The following is a 23520-nucleotide window of genomic DNA, read 5'->3' as shown; positions in this document are numbered from 1 at the left end:
CCTCTATGGCGCCACGAGCACCGCTGCGAGGGCGGGAGGGGGACATAGTAGAGGAGCGGGGAGTTTGGGCCGTAAAAGGAGGCGGAGGGGAGGGTGGAAGAGAAAATAATGTGGAAAGAGAGAGAGGGAGGGAGGCTCCGGAATCATATTGCGAGAGGAAAGACCTCTCTACCCATTCTCCACATACATGCTCACCCTCTTTCCTATCCATTCCATTTCCCTCTCTTTTCCACTCCTCCCCTTCAACCTACATCTTCGCCTTTTCCGTCCACTCTTCAAACTGCCTCTCCTTGCATTCTTCTCCCGCTTTCACAGGACCTCCTCCTACGTAATCGAAATACCTTCGACTCTTATGGCGCCACCTACATTTCATCACCCTTCAAATTTGGGACAGCCAACAGAACCCACATTGTTATGATACCGAAGTGTTTAACTGGATATCTCTTGAGTAAAAAAAATCATTGAGTTTCCCACATACTTTATATAAACACTGCGGGTTTACGGTGTTACTTATCTTGTATAACCCTGGATAATCATTATACATTATCGAAACCGATCGGGTGTTATGATAACTTCAAGTATTGACAATTTCTACATATTTGACTATTGATAATATTTTTACATCATCGAAACTGCATAACGAATCTCCTACCTCTCCGTTCAAATTATTTCCAGTCAGTACCTTTATAAATGTTTTCCTAGAGAATGAGTAATGAGTAATATTTGTATACTCCATCGTTTCCTTAACTATCTTTATAACAAGTCTTTCTCGTATTTGCTTATAGGGATGACCTTCCTCATCAAATAGACCTTTGTCTTCAACAGGCCTCCCATGCAGTAATTCCCTATTGCTAATAAGGTATCTGTAGTGCAAATTATTCAATAATGATAGCCTGCCATTCTGATTTTAACTCCAATCAAGTATGATGATTGTACTTTTTTCAATTATTTATGAATTTTATCATTCCTATTGTTCGTTTGCCTCCGTATGAAGTCATTTGCAACTAAAAAATAAACACCATTTTATGATGATATCCTGCATATTTTTTAATATTCGATAATTTTGATCCACGGTTATCTATTCTGCCCACATATCTGTTAGCCACGTCTTTCATTTTTTTAGAATCTCCTTCCCTTTGTTCTTAAACTGTTACCCTCGCCTCCAACATCTTTGCTCTTTTCTATTTTCCCGTCAACTACTTACTCTTACACTCTTCCCCCTCTATGATCGGGCTTCCTCAAACTTAATTTAAATACCTTCATCTCCTATGGTGCCATGTAAGTTTCATCATCTTTCAAATTTGGAATGAATGAAGCAAATCAGCCCACGGTGTATTGCTCCCAAAATTTTTCACCAGTTTTTTTCTATATACAGGGTGTCCCATTTATCTTGACCACCCGAAATAACTTTTTGTCCAGATGCAAATTCAAAAATGTGACAAGCAAATGTTCATTAGTCGTCAGAGAAACATTAATCAGCATGACTGCCTTCCTTGTAGCTTTGTTATTTACAAAGATATGAACAGCGTTTTGCCTTTTTTAAATGGCACCTTATATTTTTTATTCGGCAATTCAACGGAAGATGGTTGACTGAATGACTGGTGTGCATTTTTATATGTTTTCATTTGTTCACTGTCAACGTAAGCAAGTGGAGTAGTTCTGATACCCGCGTACCTACAGTGAGCGCTAGTGAGTCAGTCACTTTTCATAACACTGTGTTTATGTTAATGGTCCACTGTGCTACATTTTTGAATAAGTCTTTAGGAGAGGAAATTAATTGCCGAATAAGAAATATAGGTTGCCATTTAAAAAAGACATACCGCTGTTCATATCTTTGTCAATAACAAAGCTACAAGGAAGGCAATCATGCTGATTGTCCCCCTGACGGCTAATGAACATTTGCTTGACACATTTTTGAATTTGCATCTGGACAAAAAGTTATTTCAGGTGGTCAAGATAAATGGGACACCCTGTATATGCTGACACTCCTCGTTCATTCAATCCTTGGATTGCATCACAAGTGAAAGTTTTGCGTTTCACTAGCAGAGTATTTGCATAGTATTATCTACACATTATTAGCCCATTATAACACAATGCTGAGTCTAAAAATGTGTACATGTTCAGCTCTATTCAGTAAATATTTAAACTACGTATTTTTTTGCACCGTAAAATTTAATGGTGAAATATGTAGCTGCCAAAATAGTTATCATTGAGTAGATAATTTAAACTTATTTAAAATGACAATTCTTAAAACGTTTATATCTCCCAGAAGCAGCTGTGGGTTAGAAAGGGTTCAAATGAATATTTAGGCAAATATTTGAAAAAAATTTCCCATTTTGTAAATATCAACATCTACCTGGTGTACCCCGCGATACTCCTAAAAGGCATGTGACAAGGGGTGCTATGACACCAGCCATTCAAAAGGAAATGCACCTTAGAGAATTATTTTCAGATTTTCAGTTTTTAGTAAGTAGGGATTTATTTCCATACTGAGATAATAGGGTGGTTTTCTATTATTTTTATATTGCCTAAATCGAAAGATTTTTACTCCTGGAGTACGCATTTCACGCTCTTAGATTTTCGAATGACGATATCTATTTTTCGCGATTAAACGAAAAGTGAAAATTTTCAAGCGCGCGAAAACGCGACGGCTAAGTAGGAATGCTGGGAAAAGTCCGTGTGACGTATTTCTGGTTCCTGCTGTCGGCGTATGAGGTGACCTTGGGGCGAGGCTTGAGCGCTGATACGATGCAGGCTGCTAGCAGGTAGCTGAGTACCCTGCTAGCAGGTAGCGATTGGCTTAAATAAGGATTATTATTACCCTATCAAACGAAGGAAACTTTCCGAACTTGGGTAATTTTAATGGGTGATTATTAAGAGATGTTTCCCTGAGCTCTGTGCCTCATGCATGCATTGGTAATCTCAGACGATGTGAAACTCCTATATACTCGTATAGAAACTAGGTCCCTGTGACGTCACGTGGAGTGGAATCGCATGGGCGAAAATCTGGCCTTTTTCAAATGAGGTTAAAATTGACCATTGCCATTCGTCTAAACTGGGATATCTGAAACCAAATAATTTGTATATTATGAATACACGAATGGGGGGTAAGGAATCGCAATCAATGCATTTCGTTTTCTTTTATGAAGGAAACCACCCTATTGCATTAAAAAGATCTATCAATCTGTTATGTGTTAAATTATAAGATTTTCTTCATTTATTTAGAAAAAAATGACTTTATGTGCTGAAAATCCGACTCCAAAGCGTTAGTCCAGTTATTTTCCATAGAATTTTGTTAACGCACGAATTTTCACCAAAAAAAGATTCACTTCAACACATAAGGTAACGAGTATTATTGCTAGACATTAAAACATTCTTACGCAGATTAAAACTAATTTAAAAAGTAATTCTACAATGATTTAAGAAATACTTATGAAGTAACATCATAATAAATAAGATAAAACCAAGTATATTATTCAATTTACGACCTTTTTGGACTTGCACTACAAAAAGGTGTATTTTTTTTCATCATAATCTAGTATTTCTATTTGCCAGGTAAAAGTTAGGGTGCATTTAAAAAAAATTATTTCCGAAGTTTAATTTAATGGAACATCACAGATTAAGAACTTTTTCACCAGAGCTGTGGGAGCGTAATCTTAAAGAGAATCGCAGACACCATTTTCACCCCGAATGAGTCCACACTGCTCATCCGAACCAAACGGCCAGGAATTTCGCAACTTTCTCTCACTCAGCAAGGTCTGCTAATTTATGGAATCTGATTAAAGTGGCGGTTGAATAATTCAGCCCCGTGAAGCTTCAGGAATTGGATAATTTTGCTAAGCTTTACATAAAGCTGTAAATAATGCTCCCAGCAGTCATCTGGGGATTATAAATCGCAGTATTGTACTGGGAATACGCTTCCCACCTTGAGCTTCCAAAATCTTTTGCTCGATTTGGAGTTATTCTGAAATTATTTCTATTATTTATAAAAAAAATATTTCAAATAAAATTTACAATTCAAGTAAGTGAGACTTTTGGCTTAAACAATTGAGTGATTATTTTTCATGAGGAAACAACGTCTTAATTTCATCTTTGAAGTTTAAAGAGAATGATTGTTATATTTTGATCATGTTAACGTGAACATCTAATGGATTAACTCGCCTATAATAACGTTTTTTCTTATTCTATAACAAGCAACCGCGTACAGGACTTTTATTTAGTTGTAAAGGCATTGCAGAAATATCTCGCGCTTATCATAAACAATACCATAGAGAGATAACATTTAGAAATTACTTATAGTAAGTGTGGAATGCATAAAGGCAACTTTCAAAAACTAAATTTTACCGGTTTCAAAAATAAACTAATAATTTGATTTAGCTGTTTCAAAGCTTCAAAAACACATTTTTGACCATTTTACTGAATTAAAGAGTACGGCTATTCTGCAAGAGCCTCAATGAAACGATGTAACCATATGGCTACGCTGGGTGGAAATGGGTTAAGCTTCCAACATTTTTTTCATTTTTCAAATTCAGATATATGTTTTTTCTTATCAAAATATTCATTGTTAGAAATATTATACTGAATTGAGCTTTATCAAAGAATAAGTGATAGGATAATTCCATTGCCATATCAAAGAATAAGTGATAGGATAATTTCATTGCCTCAGAAATATTTTTATAAAGATATGTGTGTTCATGGGGGTTTTAAGTGGTAGCCCTACGTAAAGCAGCCTTTGCAATTTAATTGAGGTTCGTTCAGGAAAACTAAGCGTCAGAGAAAAATCATAATAAAAATATTTTATCTGCCAAAGGCATGATAAACTATGACTATGCATAAATTGAATATTTCATATATAGCCTTTAAATGGAATTCCGTTACCACGATCGAGGAATTATTTCAATGACCTATTTTACTGGTCCCGTTCATTAATAATTAATAGACTCTATAAAATATAAAATTGTGTAATCCAGGAAAATGTAGCCGACTCTTATTTTGAATTAATTCCTACACCTACAACTAAAGACGGTTATAACTGATCAAGAAAATATATTAAATTAAATGAGTTTCGACAAAGTAGCTAATAATACATTATGTATAGCATCTTCGTTATTTACACTTGTTTCATGGTATACTAGTTAGCAAGAATCAGAAAAGACTCGAGTAAGGATTTCAAAATACCCATGTTTTTTGTATTTCTCAAATGCAGAAATATCTTTATTTTTCATCTCACTGCATTGCGTTCATTATGATAGAAGAATTATTTCAAACACCTAATTCATTGTTCCCATTTATGAGAATTAATAGTCTCAACAAGATTTGGATTCAGTAATCCTATAAAATGTACTGGACTCCTATTTTCACCCATATCTAGTCAAAAAAAAATTATTTTCAATTAAATCCAGATTAGACAAAGCAGCTAGCAAATCCCATTTGCCTTAGTCTTAAAAGATGGGCGCTCAAGGTGAGAAAGTAAGCCGAGGGGGAGGGGGCAAAAGTCGAGGTGAGATTCATAATAACGCCCCTGCTCCACGTATTCAATGACAAAGCGAGCTGCTACGGTCCATCGTTTACACGACTGGAAGTGAATGCGGGGTAAACTCGTGGCGGGTTTTGAGAAATGGTCTCCCATCGGCGAGTCCTCCGCGAAGGCATTCCGCACCGAGGCAACCAACCCCATCCCTTGCGCTCTCAGCCACTCTTCTCACGTACGGACGTCCTTTTTATATATATATATATATATCCCTGTTCTTTTCCGACCGATATTACTTCTCCCCTATCCCTTTGTCTTGCTCTGCCATAACTCTACATCCATCCTTCACTGAGCGCTCACTTTGCGCGACGCCTCTCGGTAAACACGGCGACGTGAGTCGCGCTAAAAGTGTGATCGGTGAATCGGACTTCCATTCATGTCGCTGAAAGTAACTTTGAAAGGATTGAATGTAATGTGAAACGGAGAGGGTATGCATTATGAGAAATATTAAACTGAATTGAGCTTTATCGAACACATTAGAGATAGGATAATGCCTTTGCCCAGAAATATTTTTATATAGGTGTGTTCACGGAGCTTTTGAGTGGTGGCATTAAGTAAAGCAGTCTTTGAAATCTCATTAAGGGACAGTCAGGAAAAATTGAGCGTCATAAAAATTGATTATAAAAATTGATTATAAAAATTTCCAAATGCATTGTCATTTCTGGACTATGCTTGAACTGAATCTTTTACAAGTAATCTTCCAGTGGGATTCCGTGATTAAGGTTGATGAAATATTTTTAAAAACATACTTTATTGCTCCTATTCATTAAAAATAGACTCGAATTTGCACATTTCAGTAATCCTAGAAAACGTAGCCAACTCTTATCTTCATGAGACCGAGTTCGGCAACGTAGTGGAAATAACGCAATTTGGAGACGTCTATTTGTGATTTTAAGCCATTGTAAGGATCAGATCACAGCAACCGCAGAGCGGAAGACTTTCACTCCCTCTCACTCAATAATTCAATCTAGAAGCTTGTTTCTTTTGGTGAGGGTTGAGCTTGCCTTAGACTAAGCTGTAGTTGTGTAAATTTGACTCTTACTAGGTGGGGAGTTTTTATCGAACGAATTATGAATAGGATAGTTCATTCGTCTCAGAAATATTTTTATTTGAGTGTGTATTCTTGGTGGTCTTGAGCGGTGGCCCTAAGTAAAGCATTCTTTGAAATTTCATTGAGGTTCGTTCAGGAAAAATCGAGTGTCAGAAAAAAGTCATTATTAAAATACTTTACCCACCAAAGATATAAAACTATGACTGTGTATAAACCGAATCTTTTATAAATAAACTTCAGACAGAATTTCGTTATTATGAAAGCAGAATTATTTCAAACACCTTATTCATTGTTCCCATTTTTAAGAATTAATAGTCTCAACAAAATATAGATTCAGTAATCCTATAAAATGTACTGGACTCCTCTTTTCACTTGTATCTAGAGAAGATTATGACATTTCAAGAAAAATATTTTCAATTAAATCCAGATTAGACAAAGCAGCTAATTATACAATACATATAATATATTCATTATTCACCCTTTGTTAATGGTATCTGCAACAGTTACAACCAGAAAAGGCTTAAGTAAGGACTCCCAGTTCATTGTATCTTATTATATCCAAGACTTAGAATTAAATAAATAAGCTATTTTGGCGACAAAAACATTGGAGTAAATTTTTTTAATGTCATTGAAATATCTTGCTTTAATATTTTTGGAGTCATTTTCGTGTGGTTTTAAACCATGATATTTTTGTTAGATAATATATGACTGTGCATTCTGATACATGGAGAAAAGTTATCCATCAATTTATTCATCTCCGTCTCTTCAAGTCTTGGCCCAGAAGGTACCCGAACCCACGACCTTTGGATTGACAGGAAAGTACTTAACCCATCACCATGAAGACCTAAGCCGACTGCGTCATTGAAATATCGTCATTCACGTATTTCGTAGTCGGCTACCTGTGATTTTAAACCATTATATGAATAAGGTCACAGTACCTGCAGAGCACAAGACTTTCACTCTTACTAACTCAATAATTCAGTCTAAAGACTCGTTTAAGTGAGGGTTGAGTTTGCCCCATACTAAGCTATGACCGTGTAATTTCACTCACGCTTGGTGGAGGGCGATTCGTTTCCCAAAGACGCCTTGCACGGAAACTATTCTTCCTCAGAAAGGCGCAAAAGGTAGAAACTCGGTAATCAAACGGGTTAAAAGCAATGGCATTTTTTTCTTTTTGGTTGAACGAAATTCGTCGAAGGTTAAAGAAAAGGAGCCTATACATTACTATTTTTGAGGCGTGTAAAGCCTGCAGGCGACACGACCAAGAGGGAAATGTAACATGGCATGTAATACATTTAAATTTCTTAACATTTGAGAAGATAAATTAATTTTGCACTTATCTGAGAACTTGCATTTAACACCACCACACTGAAGTGTGTAAAAATTGTAAGCAACTCTTAGATATGAGGACCTTGAAATTTTTTCGCAATACAATGAGTAGGTATTGACATATGATACTCGCATAAATTATCAAGTATCTTAGATTTAATGTTGACATTGGTGCTAACAGTTATGAACCAAGTATTATTCTAAATTGCTAATACGTTTTTTACGAAAAAACACGATTAAAAATCATATCGCTAACATTTCATTGACGATATGTAGTAAAAATCCATTCCGAGATGCATAGAAGACATTTCGTCTAAAAAGGCGCTGTATTTACCGTAGAGCGAGGCGCTATACCCATTCTAGACCCCAAGTGCTCTCTCACGGACTTCTCTCCATCCAAGCAGAGACTTCTCCCATCATCTCAACGCATCTCACTAATAACTTCCACTCCCAACATATATATCAGCCCTCCCTGACAACAAATCCCAAACTATCCCCCAAGAAAGCCCTCTTCCGCGCCAGTTAACTTCTACCAGCACCCTCCACCCCCAAATGACCTTCCCCCCAATACATATATAGCACGCTCCTATCCCTCGCTCACCCATCGACAAACCCCCAGCTCCTCCCAATTTATTATCTCAGACCTTCTGTCTCTTGGCTGCCACCCCTGCACTTACTTATGGCAGCCAGGGCCCATCGCCTTCTCCCTCTTCTCCGTAGTTTCCTAATCACTCTCTCATCATACCTCCCACGTCTTCATCATTCTTAACAGATGGAGATTGATGAACGCAATGAAAAATATGGAGAAAATTATCGATGAAAGTATTCTCATAATCATTGCATCAACATTGGGCTATTCAGCGGTGGACCTTTACCAATAATTGTAATACTTTTATACGAATATACAATTATGTATCTGTAAGTCGTATGTCAAGGATACTATATCTGTTTTCTTAATTTTTCAGGAGAGCAGTTTTAATATGATCAGTTATCACAGTCCTGACTTTATGGAAGCTACTTGATATTATGAAAAGCAAAGAAAATTTTGTAATATCACATTCATATTTATTGTACGACCTAGATTTCGACGTGGCATGTCATCATCTGGTACTGATGCACAAAAGACAGAGAACAAGCAGTCACACACAAAATTATTTTTTTAAATCTCAAATTTTTTTAATCTTTTAAAAGTAAAGAAATCTTTTTACAAGGTTTTCTTTACTTTTCATTATGTGAAGACCAGTTTTATTTTTTATTAAATTTAACCTGTAATTACTAGAAGTAACTAGTTTAAAACATTTTATACCATAATGTTATTGGTAGCGTAACCTAACCTTTTACAATTACTAGAAGGTTAGGTAACAAGTTTAAAACATTTTTAAACCACAATATCATATATTGGTATAGTAACCTAATCTTCCAAAATTACTGGTTAAATTTTTAAAAGGTCTTAAGACTCCTCCCCTGAAAAATTTTGAAAACGAACATAGTGTCCATTACCTCCATGGTACAGATATATACGTGCAATTGCACAATACACCGTAGGAAAAAATGAGTGTTGTGAGTAAATGAGTAATTTTAAGCATAAAATATATCTTGTAAAAACTGAAGTTTTATCAAAGTGCAAGAAAAAGGAGGTAAATAATGTTAGAAGAAAAGGATACAATAATAATTCAAAGTGATCAATAGTAAAAAATGTCTTGAAGGGAAAGATAATTCTCTCTACCTTTTCCAACAACTCCCTCAGGCCTTTTTCCCTTGTTAGGTATGCTACTTGAAGTAAGAGACCAATAGCTGAGGTCATATGGGCCAGGAACGAAGCTATGGAAGGAGGGAAGGTTAGAGATAAACCAGGCATCGGCAGTAGCCTGTTCTTAAAGAAATGTGCCAAGGGGACCACGGCTTAACGTCCCATCCGACGGACGGACTGCTGAGCTTTACTTGTTCTCCACACAACTCCCATGTAAGGATCTCCTCTGAAAATTCTCTGTCACCGCCGGGATTTAAACCTGGGTCTACAGTGTTGAAAGGCAACAATAAAACCACCTCACCAACTCGATCCCCCCTTTCTCTCTTACATTTCCAATTATTTTCTTGTCCTACTTCCTGCATAATTATCAAATATATGATGTGATGTGATCATGGTAATATAAGAACAGTTAGCGATTACTGATACATTTTGTTTTTTCAAAATTATTCAATATAATAGCGGTTTATCAGGCTAAAATATGATAAAAATACGCAAAAAATGTTGTAACACTATCGCTTTCATCATTCTCTTTTTCTATTTACTTTTTTCCGGCATTTTCTTTTCCACAAAGCTCTGGGGGATAACATAATTATTTATTTTAACGGTTTTGAGCAAAAGTGAAGCCACCAGGTGTTTACAACACGATTCAAAAAGCTCTACGGCATTATGGTCATATTTGGTGCATCTAATTAAAAATCAAAATCGAATCACAGCGATGAAAGCAGTGTTCAATGAAGAGGATCGTAAATTAAAAATTATGTGAGGGCATAGCAAATTTGCTGTTTTTTACCCAATAACGTAAGATGCCATATAAAAACGGATGAAGAAATGGCTTTTGAGAGCAAATGAGTAATTCTGATTACAATATATGTTCTGAAAAGTAGGAAGTCATATCAAAGAACAAGAAGAAGGAGCATAAAATGTTAAAGGAAAAGGATGCAGTAAAAATCTGTGGCCGAGGGGATACCGTGAGGAAAATATTTGCTGTTGATAAATTAAATTTCTATCTAAAATTTTATCAAATTTTCACCATAATTGTGAATAATGTCCATTAATTTCAATTCATTTTAATTGAGCAGTAGATAATTACTCATAAATATGTAATAAATAAATCGTCCTTATCCAATCGAAAGACTTTTTTATCCTGCAGCCCGCTCCACTGTTAATATGACAGGGATATTATACACATGGCCATTTAAACGATCCGCAAGAATGCAAAAAGTTAGACTCTTCAATCAATTGCATATTAACTCATTGAAAGAATTTGTAAGAAATATATGCAAAGGAAATGATTATATGAAGTATCGCACACAATTTAAATTAAATGATAAAAGCTCTTATAAATGTAGTTAATGACCCCAGTAGAAAATTAAATAAAATTTATGTGCATAGTGTAAACATCTTGATTTCATTAAAACTTGAAAACTTTATTTTCCGCAATTCCCGTATCTGACCTCGATTGGTTTCAACTATTTTTTATTTCAATTTCAAGAGGTATGGAAATGACGCAACGGGCGTCGAAGCACGTCGAGGTCAAGTAGTAAAGACAGGGGAAAAATTCAACGCACATTTTTGTATTCATTACGATAGGAACTTCCCGAGTGTTAACACGTTGGTGTTTGAATATATCTTGTATAGAATTTGTAAGCAGTTCCATCTCTCTGGGAACACTATATGCTCCTCTTCCCAATTTATTATCTCCGACCTGCGATCCCCTCGGTAACTTGAACTCAACCAGCCTATCTTCTCCCGCCGGATTCCTAATCACTTTCTCATCATATCCACTCCGTCGTCATCATTCCTTAAGAGAGTGGTGGGAGGAAGAGAAATTAGTTCTCAAGGCGTGTCCCGACTTTGGTAATCCATCTGTTGTCCCATCCTTTCCTCCCTTCTCTTACCTCTTACCCTTACAGTCCCTTCACGACCGCCCAGTTTCATTCTAGAATCCTCAGCCCATTTCAGAGGGGTACCTCTTGATAACGCGCCTCACGTATAAAATCTATTTTCTTCCAATCGGATGTCTCCCGTTATTTTTATGTTTTTCTTCTTCTCTCCAGAGTTGTGAGTTTCCGTTGCCTTCCAACCTTTCACCTCGAATGCGGACAAAAGTCCTCCCCCAGGTTGAAAGTTCGGAAGGAAAGGGTTCCACGGCGTGTCCCACGGTCGCCTGTCGCCTTGCATCTCAAACAAACAAAAATAATATCAACATTTTTGATGACTAATTCTGGGAAAAAAATCTTTCGTTTCCATTACTCATATTAAAAGTTCCTTTCGACGAGTGTTCACCAAGATTCTTTTACGGAAGGGCATGCCTTGAAAGCAGAATGAGGCTCTCTGATATTATCATATTAGTGCAATAATTTTTTTTAATTCATGACAAATGATCTGACATTTTAATTGAATTTATAGTCACGTATACTTCCTCATAAAAATGAGAATGTAACTTGAGAGGAGGACTTAATTGATAAAAATAATTTGAATCAATTCAAAATACGAGTTGAAGCCAATAAATCAGCAATGGACTTAAAATATAAGAGAAATGCAAGTCTTTGCGCTTCGATTAGCAACTTTTTCTGCGCGTAGCAGCAAAGAAAAAATGTAGCTATAGAAGATGAGGATAGAAGCGCATACACTTTAAAACAATCAAATCCGCTCTAATTAGACGTTTAAATTTTGTCATCAATTTTAAACACGAGATAACATCCAAAAAACGGTACAATTTCATCTTTGAAAAATACTTAAAGATATATTTTTTAATTAAATATCAAATTAGGCTACATCGGGTCAAAAATATCTTAAAACGAGTGATTATTAACCTTGAAAGGAAGGTAGAGAATGGGGATACGCCATAGGCTCAAGAATAGTCCACTTAAAGGTCAATGAAAAAGGCTAGAACAGTTAGCAACTTAAGTACGAAGTACTCAATAATGCGCAAAAAGATAATATACTATTGAAGCACATATCTACTGAAGTGCTTAAATTGCTTTAACTAAACTACTTCGCACCTTAAATTCGCTTAGCCCTTATGAGGTTTTGACTCAAATTTTGGGGACAAGAAAGGCCTCATTCGATATAGTCTTGAGTATAGTATATAAGTCTTGAGTTTTGAAAATCTTCAATAACACTGCACAATGTCGACATTTTTGCGCCATATTTATCAAAGTTAATGTGTATTGTTTAGATAGAAAACCTCCCGGAATGCATACAGGACGCATAGAAGTTAATTCAACTACAGCTACTAGGCTTCCCTAACCCCGTATACATAGGAGATGACTTTCTGGCCAAATAATTCACCCTGAAGACGATAAATGACAAAAGCATCAAAGCCTCTATGTAGTAGAGTAATATCATCTCATTGGAACTCCGAGAACTTTATTCATCAGCGTTTGACGAGTAGATATTATATTCTTCATGGTAGCCAAAAACTTTTAGGCTCTGTCGCCACGGCTATGTTGGGTTGGTCCCGAAGTTTCCCGACCGGTGCTGGTCGCTTAATCAAGGGAATATGGTGAGGTACGAATTTATTATGAATATAAATTTCCTATCTCGCCATATTCCGTAGATAAAACGTCCAGCATTGGTTGTAAAACGTCGAGGCCACTCAAGCAATGAGGAGGCGACATAGCCCAAACGTTTTTAATTACCTTGACGAGTACCCGCGAAAATTTTAACGAAGAATTATAATCCTCAGTCACATTAATTCTCTATATTTCATCTTACATACCATAGCTATTGTAGTTCTCTACCCTAACTTATACATGTAGATTTAAAATAAAAAATGGCTGTTCTCATCTGGTTTACCAATAGAGAGTTCTCCCCCATTTACTTTAAATTAATGTATTGCGTTATTAATATCCTGCGTCACTGATTTGGTTCTCTTGTTTATTTTTTGCATGTAGATTTCAAATTAAAAATCGCTTTCCCCTTCTGGATAAAGATCTCCCATATTTAATAGGGTAGTTTCCTTCATCAAAGAAAACGGAATGCATTGATTGCGATTCCATACCCACCATTAGTGTATTCATAATATACTAATTATTTGGTTTTAGATATCCCAGTTTAGACGAATGGCAATGGCCATTTTTAACCTCATTTGAAAAAGGCCAGATTGGCACCCATGCGATTCCACTCCACGTAACGTCACAGGGACCTAGTTTCTATACCAGTAGATAATAGTTTTACTTCGTCTGAGATTACCAATGCACGCATGAGGCACAGAGCTCAGGGAAACATCTCTTAATAATCACCCATTAAAATTACTTAAGCTTGGAATGTTTCCTTCGTTTGATAGGGTAATAATAATCCTTATTTAAGCCAAGCGCTATCTGCTAGCAGGGTAGGTACTCTGCCACCTGCAGGCAGCCTGCGTCGTATCAGCGCTCAAAGCCTCGCCCCAAGGTCACCTCAAAGGGCGATATCTGGAACCAGAAATACGTCACACGGATTTTTCCCAGCATTCCTACTTAGCCGGCGCGTTTTCGCGCGCTTGAAATTTTTCACTTTTCGTTTAATCGTAGATCGTTCGTAATCGTAATCGTTTAATCGCCTTCAAAAATAGATATAGTCATTCGAAAATCTGAGAGCGTGAAATCCATACTCCAGGAGTAATAATCTTTCGATTTAGGCAATAAATAGGAAACCGCCCTATTCATACTGTACGCTCAGACGTTTTGGTACTCTTACCTACTTTGGAAAAAATATCATCCCTTCGTAAGTTGCGAAGGCGATGCTCAGAAGGAGGAAAACTGTCTCCTTTGTTTCCCTCTTCATCTTTGCGTGACATTTCGGACCTGAAAGGAAAGGAAGGAATGGATTCTGTGAGAGGGAGACCAAAAGGGTAGTCATGGGTGTTCGAGGCGACACCCGAGAAAAGAATAGAGGCTGATGAAGAAGTCCGGCAGCACTCCTTTTCTCATTCCTAGCGGTAATATCACGCACTTAATCGCCATTATTGATATCATCCGTGCCTTTTTTTCCTCCCTTGGGCTATGTCTAAGTCCGTGAGGAATGCCATACATACTTATATGTATACGTTCACATGGCGGGAGATATAGAAGTAGTGAGAGATAGAAGGAGGCCTTTCGTCATTGTTGTCGAGATTCTTGCGAGGAATTCGCATCTTCGTTTTTCTTCGCTGCGGGAGAAGGAATCTAATACCTTCGTCCCTTTCATATATGTCTACTCACAAGTCCGTCTTTCCACCTTCTTGCCTTTTTGCCCACTACACTCGACCCCATAGCAGGGGGGGGAAGTTGAGGAGGGGGTGGAAAGAAATGCTAGCCTCCTTCCACATGCCTTTCCTAGCATCTCGAAGCCTTTCATTCCTTCCGGGACCTAACCCACCCCTCGCCCATTCCCTTCGTATCCTCTCCCCCACCCCTTGCTTCCTTCAATAACCCATTGATCTCCCGCACCCCCAACCCCGATCTCCCCTCCCACTTCCTTCTCCTTTCAAAATAGCGCCCTCTTTCTTGTGGCGTAAGGTACAGAGGGCCCAACAAGGGCGGGACTTATATAAGATAGAAATGGCAAGTCTCGATAAATAATGCGCTGTATTCGTTCATACTTATTTGAAATGTATTTTTTGTGAACTTTCATTCGAAATATGGTTTTATGACGTGGAGTTCGCTTTCAATAGGTAAAGTTTAGCTAAGAAAAAAGTTGGTGTGAAAAGATTAGCTGAAAGGAGAATTTAGTAGAGAACTTCGTCAAACCAATCTTAGGATTGTTGAACAGTGATTATGATGATTAAAAGACTGAGTTTATTGTTTTATTTTGAACATAATTTATTAAATCATTATAAATTATCAAATTTATCGATGAAAAAAAAAACTATAGAAATCATTTCAAACGAATTTTGAAATGATTTGTGCCCAACGATTTCATGCCATCCCCGAGGATATACATCACTCAATATTTTATATTAAGTTATCACAACTTTAACTAAAAAATCCTAAATAGCGGAAAATTTTTATCAGTTATTTATAAATAGGCTAAATAAAATACCGAAACACAACCGAAATGCCTATTTAATGACGTATTATTTGAGCTTTCACGACAAACGGTTTTCATTTTATGAAGAAAACGCTTCTGTTTTACTTAATTAAATATAGAAAAATTGGTAAAAATTATAGTTGGCAATAAATCTTGGTAACAAATAATTCCATACTCTTTCATATTAATTTTTCTGAACACATACAATATAGTTTGATAATTTTCAAAATGTCGTTTTTGGTAGTTCAATGAATCATAATAATTTCAAGTCACTACATGGAAATTGAGTTTTTCCCGGCGTATGATTTGCAGAAATTTTCTCGGGTTTCTCACTGAGTATTTATTTGGACTATCACTCATATACCAAATACTAAAATGATCACACGATCAAAAAACTGAATATATTTCTTTCAATGCACGATGTTTGATATTTTGTGATTATTTTAGCTGGAGTGGTGGTATATATTAATTGGCTCTGAGCGTAAGTTTAGAATGTAACATTTTCAGAACTTGATATTCATCAAATCAATTGTTCGCGAGCCCACTTTGTGGAATGCTGACATGATTGATTCAAAAATAAACATATGCTATAACCCACACAGTATTTATTGAAAAGTCTATCGGTTCCGACCATTCCAAACCGATATCAATAATGATACCTCTTGATAATGACCTGAAAGATTATTCTGCTACCACTTAATAATGACCTGAAAAGGTCGGAACCGGTAGAGTTTTAAATAAATACTGCGCGGAGTATAACAACGTTAATTTTTTTATTTTTTATTTTTATTTATTTTATTCTCAAACTACCGGATACAGCTCTTATTGGCCATTTTACACCGGGGTGTTCAACAAATTTAACTAGTAAACGTGCACAAACGACCATGCCCTGGACTGGGGAAACCTACCCAGGCGGGACTCGAACCCGCGACCTCTTGTTTGGCAGGCGAGAACGTTACCCCGCCGCCACCGAGGCCGGCAAATTTTATATTAATCTTGCTAAAAAATTAAAACTATATAACGATAGATATAATTTTTGCTATGGGTCAGGGATGTGGGGAGATATAGAAACCTTCGTCACAGTTCTGTCCTTCCAACCCTCTCCTCAATCGAATTTCTCCCAAGAGCTGATCCCGAGCTCCCTTCACCCCCATTCCACATATTCCTCCCTTCACGCATCTTTTCCACCCCCACACAAATCTCCTTTCGTCCTCCAAATTCTTCCTCTCTTCCATCTCAAAAAAATTCTCCCTTCCCGCAACTTCTCCTCCTATTCTCGGACTGTTTTGTACTCCATACAAACTGCTGCTCGCAGGCCCCCTTCCCGTTCGCTTTTTCCGCCTGCTCCCTTGTGCGCTCGTCTGTGAACCGTAAAAACCCCTCGGAGATGATGAATTGGCAGAGATTATATTGGTAGAATTTATAAGCTTCCCTTCATCGGGCTGGGGCTGAAACAGGAAATGATCTGAGATACCTCTTGACTGAGACTTCATGCAATGTATGCAAGAAGCCATGTCATTCCAAAGGTAAAGAATCAATGGGTGTTTTACCGATTGTAAGCATCAGTATGTGTTGCATTATGCCAGAGGGGATAGGAGCAGTCTTCTTTTTTTTCAGTAAAATGCGTTTGAAAAAGCAATTCGTGGTGCTTGGCAGGTTTTTTGATTGAAGAAAAACTTATTTACTTTATATTACCCAATTTATTTGCAATAAGACTCCCGCGAAATAAAAAATAAGCTGGTATGTACATTATAAACAAACATTTATTGTGTATTTTGGCGTAAAAACCACTATTTACGTTTCAAATAAAGTTTTACGGAATGTCAGTGCCGGTAAATTTAAACAATTACGACAATATTTTTATAAGTAATTGCTTCTTCATTCGATTAATTTTAAATAAATACCTGAAATTTTACGGGTACTTAAACAAAATCTTAATAATATTTAAATATTACAGGCATGAGGACCTTTTTAGGTTTTGATTAATAATATTTACGCTCTAAATTCCATCGCGAAATTAAGTAGAAAGAAATATAATTCAAATTTCATTTGGAAAAATAAATAAAATTTGCATTTCGGCTTTTATGAAATGAACCATTTGAGTACGTAAAATAAATTTTTTCAGTATTCTTACACCTTTAACCACTGTAGCGTCGTTTAGGCTTTCTACACATAATAGAAAACCCTTGTGAGAAAATTTGAAAACAGGACCACACAGAATGGAATCAATGATACATAATTTCATATTAATGAGATGTTGTCAAAAAATGTTTAAATTTATGTAATTATTGTGGTTAGACACATTTATATGTATTCATACATTAATATTGACCATGCGTTTTGGTTATATTCAGCATTATGTTCAAGCAAATATTCGCTCACCACGTTACTTACAAATGCGACTCTTTAAAGAATTCCTGGCTTAAGTTTCCAGCCATACATTGTGGTTGATCCGCATATCTAATACTGGCATACGTCCATTTTGGCTTCTGACCATGATAGTCTCTTGCAGCCGGCTATGAGTTGTGACAGCCTGGTCCTAAATTATGGGACATACCCTGAAATGCGGCATCTGGTGATGATTTTTGGCAGCGAGTCCCGCACTCACAATTAGTGGTCCTCCAGCTGCTTTACTGTGACAATACTTCGTGAAACGTGACAGCAGGGGCTCGAATATAACATTTTTCTACTAGAACGGGAATTTTTTGTCAACACTTGCAACAATGAGCTAGATGGGCAATTTTCTTTCATTGCCCATTTTGACACATTTCAATGAAATCAAATTAACCATTTGACTTGCTTTGATGTAATGCTCGGTATAATCAAAACGAATGCTTAAGTGGAATATCATCTTAATTTTAAGGCTTTGTCATTAACTCAATTAATTAATTTTTATCGTAAACCGTCAAAACATGCAATATTTGGTTGTCACCTTAGTTGGCATCTACTGCTGTTTTCGTAGTTTTATCTGTTGCGCCATAATGAAATTAGTATTGCTGTTGCCTAGCATAAAATTCATTTCGTAATATTTCTTTTTCATTAATTGTTCCGGCATGTAATTATTCCTTCCAATGTTCGAGGGGAATAGGACGTCGAGGACTGATCGAAGGACGATTAATACCATTTTCAAATTTAAATTCCTATCAATTAATTTTAAAGAGACACTTTCAAATGCTTTTCCGCGCCCTATTCAATCGAATTATATTCAAGCCATCTCCTTGGCTTCAATATCAACTGACTCCGTCCTCGAGTCAATTATTTCCGCTTGATGATAACGCAGTTACACCCGATGGATCTCAAGTGCGCTTGAGTTCACTTTCTCCCGAAAATTGGTCGCATCCCCTCGAAAATTTTCCAATGAAAGGGGGTGCTTAAGCTTTAAATGTCAATTAAGTTAACCCAATCGTATTCTCTGCGGGTGTGAGAGTGAGACGAAAAACTTTCCACGGCGTTCCCCCGGGACCCGTTATTAAAAGGTGACATAAACCGCACTTTATCCGCGTATACGTTTCTCATAATTGGTCCGGATGCGAACCTCTCACGGAACTCCATCCAATTCACAGTTCTCCCATCAGAGAGCAGCACTTCAAGTCGTTCCTCTTCACCACCGTCCTCATCTTCGCCTCGTTCCTCCATTCCAATTCCCAGCGAAAAAGGAAACGATGAGCGGTTCATCAATATTTTTAGGGGCACTCCCCCTTGATCACAGTTTATTTTCGGTGGAGGAATACAATCTAAATTGATCACCGCCCGCACCCCCCAACAGTTCCCTTTCACCTGCTCCCTTCCTCCGCTTCCCTTTTCATCCAGAAACTTTTCATCCCAATTCCAAAAAGGGTACAAGGCTCCCTCCTCCTCCGCTATCGTCCCAAACATCAAACGGCTTCGGGGAATCATTCCCTCCCTTCATATGAAAATATCCTTTGCTTTTCAGGAGGATTCCGTAGAAACGCCACTCCTTTTCATACAAAATAACTAATTTCCTTCCGAACTACTTCCATCTCTTCCCTCTCTCTCTCCCTCCCTCATTCGAGGTCTTCAATTCCCTTCCTCCCTCCTCTTTTCTTCATAACTTTTTTTATGATTAATGACTCGGAGCCTGTTTCCGTCGGGGGTTTAAGAAGAAGAAAAGGTCCCTCATCGAAAAATTCGTCTTGGCTAACCGACCATGCTCTGCATCCCTTTTCATTTCGACTTTGACGCCTTTTCTTATTTTTTTTATATTCCCAGAAATTGATGCGCAAAAATTTTCTTGCGCGCCCCTCTACGTCGATCGAATAGTGTCGTCGCTGACCCTTCCCCTCTTACCCTTTCCCTATGAATTGACGAGGAAAAAGGCCCACAGTTCACAGGGAAGACTTTCATTTTTGGGGGGTGAAATTTCCACCGATGGGCCCAGTGATTATCCCGGCTTGAAGATAAGCCTCTTAAAATTGCCTCTTAAAAAGGCTCTTTCATATTCGCTCCGAGAATAATTACATTACTGCCATCGTAACACAAACAGTCGAAATTGGAATCGATCGAAAATTGGGTCCAACAAAGGTGAATGAAAGGGAAAAGTGAGAGATAAAGAATAAACTGGCTGGCTGCCCTTTAAACTTCCATAATTGAAGAAATGATCTGACAGAGTGCTTCCAACGATAGAATTAAATGCTCACATGAACAGCTATTTAAGGTTTTATTTTTCCAAATTGCAAAAATCATAATTTTGGTGTCACATTCAAATGAGAGTCCATATTTTTATTTACATCGATAGAAATGTATGCGAAACAACAATAATGATAGAAATTTATGAGGTAATATTGCTAATAAATAACATCATCTCATTTCCACATTAATATTTATTTTATGAGCCTTTGTTAGATATATTCAAGGGTTGCCTTAAAATGAGTGACATAGTAAATGCTTAAAATTGATAAGAGGCCAAGTTGGGAATACACATGAAGGTATTTAGGGTATAGGTCGGAGCATTGAAATCTGTGGCTTCTTTTCAAAATCCATCCACTTAATATATATTGGGGTTGATTTACTGAGTTCCAAGACTGCAATGAAAATTAAAGTAACAACCCTGAAAATGGTACTTCAATGAAGCTCGTCAATGAAGAATTAGACAATGTAATCAGTACTTATTCTATTCACGAACTATTTCGTAAACTAGAACTTTGATAGGTGATGATAAAAAAATCAAAAGAGAAAATATATTATGAATGAATCGACCATCACTCAATGACCACCAAATTAAAAAAAAGGGTTGACCGATATGGTTCGAAAATAAGGCATCGAAAAATAGAAAATCCCATCTATCCATAAGACTGGTAATACTGTTAAAGTTGCTCGTTCATCACGTACCCCGTCAATTACAATAACATGTGAATATGCACTTTCTTAGCCGACCAGCCTCTCCGGATACCAGAAGAAAGCAAAATGTTATTTCATCCACAATAATAGCCGATACTGACCTAAGATCAATAACTGCACATACTTAATACTACACATATTATACACTTTACCACCTAGATAATATATTACCTCCAGCCTTCCGAATTATATAATCCGAGTATTTCAATTGGATATTAAATCTTAGTGTTCTAAAATAAGCTAAGCTTCTGCGGCTTCATTCTTCGCCGTAGAAATAATGGACTTTCTCGGACAAGATGGTCTGTATTGCTGAATATATGATGCGACTAGCAGTACAAGTTGTGTGCACTGCGCCACAGCTGGAGAGCAAAGCCCGAACTTGGAACACTTAGAGGTGATCGCTCTAAACTTTTTCCAGTTTACCGGGACTAGAGCCCGTTATGTTATCACCATGGATAGTCCCGGCAGACTTAAAATAGGCCTTCCTGTGTATACTAGAGTGCCTCGTTTTGCCCCTATTTTAGGAGCGAATCTAATACCCGGAAAAAGTTGCGTATTCGGGTGGGTATTACATATATGATTTTTACATATATTATTTTACATTACATATATTTTTTTCAAAATCAGTTCTTATCTTCTGCTCGCGATTATGTCTTGAAATTTCGAAATTTTTGACGAAAAACGTTAAAAATGTAAACAATTTAAATTTGGTTTCAGAAAGAACTCTTTTTTTCAATGGGGCATAACACAGGTTTTTCCTTGATATTTTAGACCAAATATGTCTGCTCTATTGCTTTTAATTATCGAGAAAATGACCTTTAATCGTGTCGCCGAAAGCTGTTTTGTGGGGAAGGCTACCCGCAATACGCCGCCTCATTTTACGCAATGCATACGATAAATGACACGAAAGAGAGATGTTTTTCAGTCAGAAACATGGAAATCATGTCTGAAGTTGTCAAGGGTAGTAAATAGGATTAGATTATGCTATTTTATGCCATCGCCGACTTTATTGACCATATTTGTTTTTATGTTTTATGTTTCAATCCTTCACAATACTCTCAAAGGAACACACGTCAAAGAAAAGCGTATTTTGACTTTTAAGTTATGGCATATTCTTTTGTTTTGGCCGTACCAGGCAGATGTCAGTTTGTTAATTTAAGATTTGGCAACCCCAACACTTGTCCTTACCACAGGGGTGCCTATATTCCACCAAGTAAATACTAAGCTGTTGAAATTTCATGTACCATAATGTGGAATAAAAATATATATTATTATTATTTCGCGCACGAAGATATTACTGAAGTGCGGTACATTGTATACCTTACGTTTTCGACTCATTTCCTACTTATTTTGTTTAACTGAAGGAACTAATGAAGCAAATATTCTTTAAGAAAGAATTTCATGCAAATGGAGGACGCGAAAATACATATTCACTGCACGATCCAACTTCTCCCCGCATTGATCTCTTAAATAGTACATTAAAATAAATCCTAGATAAATTGGTTGTAGGTTAAGATTTTCAATAATCCGCTCATCAGGAAGAGATATTTCATAACAACTACTCAAGGACTATTAATATGGGTCCAAGAAGGACTAAATGATAATAGGTCAACAATAATATGAACGGGAAAGAAAATTTACAATTAAAAAGGAGATTATGAGAACAAAGAATAAAATATATCATTTTTCAGCACTTCTGGAGAAATTGCGTTACACTTAAAATAACAATTCAAGAACCGCACATACTTAACACTACAAATATCATACAAATAACCAGCTAAATTACTCATTACCTCCAGTATTGATAGATATTATCTTGCGAGAATACGATCTGAAGAATTTAATTACATATTTAATCGTAGATTTCCAAAAATGAAAGGAAAAAAACATTTCAATTTCCAAAAAAATCATTTCTCACATAAAATACGTAGCTTTGGTGAGAAACAGAATAACAGGTTTGACTTTTTCCCTTCTCTTTCACATTTTCCGTGGATCAGTGGCAAGAAACATGGTGGGCAAAATGAGATTTCAAAACATATTCCAGAATAAGATGTAAAGATAAAACTTCCGTATCTTTGTCCTTTCCCATTGCGGCCAAATACTAGCTGAATTTAACTTCACTCAAAGGCTGGCGAATTTTTATTCAAGGTTTTATTCACCCCCCAGGGCATCAAAGTTTTATCCTACCTTGGAAACAAAAAAAAATAATCCAACGGAGTGGCGTCGCAAGTTTTATGCTTCCTAAGGGTAGAAAAGTTTTTGCCCACGTTCAGAGCTACGCATTCTTAATCTAACCATGAATGATGAATTTTTAAACCGCCTACAGGGTGACATGTTTTTTATCATTTTCGGACTGAAAGTTTACCAAGACGAAAAATGAAGCTAGAGTAAAATTTTTATGAATATTGACGTAACGAATTGTTTAACTTTCCATAGAAACAGAAATTGACGGAATTTAGTCTTAAAATTTGTGTTTTTCATAATTTTTTCCAATACTTTCTTAACAGG

The sequence above is a fragment of the Ischnura elegans genome, chromosome 7 (genome assembly GCF_921293095.1).
Source record: "Ischnura elegans chromosome 7, ioIscEleg1.1, whole genome shotgun sequence".
Classification (NCBI taxonomy): Eukaryota; Metazoa; Arthropoda; class Insecta; order Odonata; family Coenagrionidae; genus Ischnura; species Ischnura elegans.
This window is presented reverse-complemented; position numbering follows the sequence as displayed.